Below are 4,120 nucleotides of genomic sequence, written 5' to 3'. Positions count from 1 at the left end.
CCATGATTCGAGATCTCAAAAGAAAAGTTCGTCACCTGACGAAGAAATCAAAGAAGTTGGATGACGAACTTCACCAGTTGAGGAAGAGCCATTCGGAAGTCACTGTGGGGGCTACTCGCTTTCAGGACCTCCATAAAAAGGATCTCATGGACTACACTCGGAGGAAGGCTGACTTCGTGACAGAGCTTGAGGAACTCCGAAAATATGCCAGCGATCGATCTTGGACTCAGGCTTCCAAGATCAGCTCCCTTGAAATTGAGTTGGCGGCCGCACGGGAGAAGATCGGTCAGTTGGAAGGGAGTTCGTCCTGGCTCACAACTCAGGCTGACCGCGATCGAGACTGGTCGAAGAAATTCTCCGACCTTCAGAAGCAGCTGCAGGATGTCGAGGTGAACTAAAATGCCTACCGAGTCGGCTGGTGTGGGCAAGTAGAGGACTATCGAAGGAAGCTCAAGATGGCGACCGACGAAGTTGCCTGCCTTCAGAGGCAGTTGTCTGAGAGAGTCAGTCTGCCTCTGCATAAGGCTCCGATGAGCTCCGCTCCTTGAGGGAGACCATGGAAGAACTGTCTATGGCCCTTGGGTAGGAGAAGGCCGAACTGCAGCGGCTGAAGATTCAACTGGCCTACAAGCAGCAGTCGGTCAAGGATGTCGAGGCGGAGTCCAAAGTTCTGAGGAAGAGGCTTCGAGAGTCGGAGGGCGAGAGTCGGTGGTTCCACCAGATGTATCGGGAGATACTGTTAAGAAAGAAAGAACTGGAAGAAGAAGTCGAAAACTTAAAGCAATCCTCGATGATGGCTGGAACCGAGAGTTCGAAGTCTGAAGAAGTCGAACTTCCTTAGAGTTTCTTTACCTTTTATTCTATGTATTCTTTCCTTTTCTTGTTATTTTTCTTTTTTGACCTTCAAAGGCTTTGTAATATACACTTCACTAATGAAATGAAAAGAAAATTTTTCATTATCTTATCCATTCTTGCATTAAGTTGTCGTTTACCGAACTTCTTTCATCTTTTGTTTTGTCTGATGTCAACATTGTTTGAAGGTTCTGGGTCATCACCGTGTTGATTTGCCCTTTTTGTTCATGACCGTAGGTCTTTACGAGGCCATTTGAGTTTGACATTTTCTTTCGTGTTCAAACTTGGGGGTCCGAGCTTCTCGTTCCCTTGAGGAAGTCGATTTTTTCTCGACCTGTGTTGAACTCCCTCTCAGAGACTGAGGGTTTTTAATAAGAGTCTCCTTCCTCGTTGAGACGAGGTCCCTCATATCTTTGATGTGGTTTGTTTTTTCCCTTATCACTGGTGTAGTTCGTCGCTTTTCCTCTTTATCTCCCTTTTTTTCTTTTATTTGGGTGAGGGTTTTTCCTCTGCTCTTAGCGGGGTTGTGGGGATGTAGAGGAGCCGTTGAGGAGGCTTTTCTCTTCATCCGATCTTGAACGACCAGATCTTTGTTTGTGTCAGAACGAGGTTCTCCTCCTGTTTCCGACACAGTCAATTTCAGTTCATGCTAGGATGAGGTTTTTCTCCTGTTCCTAACAGGGCTGTGGGGGCACATAAGGGCCGTTGCAAGGGCCTCTCCCTCCATTCAGTCTCTAAATAATCGGACCTTCGACTTTGCTCATGTTAGGACGAGGTTCTCCTCCTGTTCTTAACAAGGCTGTGGGGGTACATAAGGGCCGTTGCAAGGGCCTCTCCCCCCATCCAGTCTTTAAATAATCGGGCCTTCGACTTTGCTCATGTTAGGATGAAGTTCTCCTCCTATTCTTAACAAGGCTGTGGGGGCACATAAGGGCCGTTGCAAGGGCCTCTCCCTCCATCCGATCTTTAAATAATCGAGCCTTCGATTTTGCTCATGTTAGGATGAGGTTCTCCTCCTATTCCTAACAAGGCTGTGGGGGCACATAAGGGCCGTTGCAAGGGCCTCTCTCCCCATCCGATCTTTAAATAATCGGGCCTTCGACTTTGCTCATGTTAGGACGAGGTTCTCCTCCTGTTCCTAACAAGGCTGTGGAGGCACATAAGGACCGTTGCAAGGGCCTCTCCCTCCATCCGGTCTTTAAATAATCGGGCCTTCAACTTTGCTCATATTAGGACGAGATTCTTCTCCTGTTTCTAACAAGGCTGTGGGGGCACATAAGGACCGTTGCAAGGGCCTCTCCCTCCATTCGATCTTTAAATAATCGGACCTTCGACTTTGCTCATGTTAGGATGAGGTTCTTCTCTTGTTCCTAACATGGCTGTGTTTCGATTGTCGGAAGGAGCTACTCCCTGTTGTTATGAGCTTATGACAAAAGAAAAGATATGCAAATATGAAAGAAGCTTTTATTTAAGGTAAAGTTATTGGTAATATATTCGTAGATTTTTTGAATCCCATAGCCACGGAAGGTCTGCTCCCCATCGGGGTCCTCCAAAGATGGAGTTGATGATCCCAATTGGAGGCTGATCTTTAGGCTGCTCCTCCCTCCTTGGCGGCTCCGGTTGTGGCAGGGCTCTCGACCGATCTTCTTTACCTTCAGATCGACGTCGAATGAATCTGTCGAGCCGACCTTGTCTGATGAGCTCCTCGATCTCATCTCGGAGCTGAATGCACTCCTCCGTGTCGTGGCCGTGGTCACGATGATAGAGGCAGAACTTGTTAGGGTTGCGCTTCCCGGGGTGTGTGCACATCCTTTCCGACCTCGGCAGTTGCTCCCTGACCTCCATCAGTACTTGAGTTTTTGATGCGTTAAGAGGGGTGTAGTTGTGAAATCTTCCTAGGGGAGAGCTCCGCTGAACTCTGTGGTCCAGGCTTCTCTGCCTATGAGCCCGGGGAGGAGTCTGGACACGCTTGTATCCGGAGAGAGTTTGAGAACGTGGCCGAGCTTCACTCGGCCCTTTTTCAACTGCGGGCTTGTTGGAGTCTCCTGCCTACCGCTCCTTCGCGGCTTCCTCGTCCTCCATCTTGAAGGCTTCTTCTGCTCGGGTATATCCTTCGGCCCGAGCCAGCAAATCAGCGAAGTCCCTAGGATATTTCTTTTTTAGAAAAAACAGAAGATCGTTCTTTTGAAGACCGCCCTTCAGGGCGGCCATCGCAACTGATTGGTCTAAGTTCCGGACCTCCAACGTGGTGACGTTAAAACGATTGATGTAAGCTCGGATGGATTCTCCCTCCTTTTGCTTGATGTTGATGAGGGACTCCGAACCTCTCCGGGATCGCCGGCTGTTGACGAAATGAGCAACGAATTGGTGGCTCATCTGATCAAAGGAGAAGATGGTACCCGACTTCAATGTCGAGTACTAATTTCTTGCTGCTCCCTTCAAGGTAGATGAAAAAGCTCGGCACAGGATGGCGTCTAGTGTGCCATGGAGCAGCATCATTGTCCGGAAAGCCTCCAGGTGGTCAACCGGATCCGAGATCCCATCGTAGCTCTCGAATTGGGGGAGCTTGAAGTTCGACGGGATTGATTCCTGCATGATTATTTGAGAGAAAGGAGGATCAGTGCAGATGTCCTCACCGTAAGTAGTGGGAGCATGGCAGAGCTCTTCGATCCACTGGTTTATCTCCCGAAATCTTTGATCCAGGAGGTCCTCTCGACTATGAGTCTCGAGGGTCTTCTGGTGGAACAGAGGTATGGACTCTTCGGGGGTGGAATCGTGATCGGATGGTGGGCTCTCCACCTTCTGCTTCCCCTTTCCAGGGAAGACAAGGCGACTTGCCCAAGTGGCCCGCCCAGTCGCCAGATTCTGGAACTCCGGCAATGCTTTTTCCAGCCACACTGATGCCTGCGGCTGCTGCGGCTGCTGCTGCATGACCTGCACTGCTTCGGTGAGGCCCCTGACCTGCTGAACCAGCAAGTCAAACTGCTCCATGCCGACTGTCATTGCCGGAGGAGGAAGAGGATGGGAAACTAGAGACGAGGCCAGAGCTTGCGGAGCTCACTAAGATCTGACTGCGGAGGTCATGGATCGCCTGGTGGATGTCTTTCGAGGAGGCATCAGGTGGAGATCTGACAGGAGAAGGAGAAGAAGATGTCGGAGAAGATGACCGGAGACAGTCTCATTGAGCACTCCTTTAAGAATAAGGGTACTGCGAAGACACAGAAAGTCCTTCCTCTAGCGCCAATTCTGTTGGTGCAGAATTCTGCCG

The sequence above is a fragment of the Elaeis guineensis genome, chromosome 4 (assembly GCF_000442705.2).
Source record: "Elaeis guineensis isolate ETL-2024a chromosome 4, EG11, whole genome shotgun sequence".
Classification (NCBI taxonomy): domain Eukaryota; kingdom Viridiplantae; phylum Streptophyta; class Magnoliopsida; order Arecales; family Arecaceae; genus Elaeis; species Elaeis guineensis.
Note: the sequence above shows the minus strand (reverse complement) of the source record.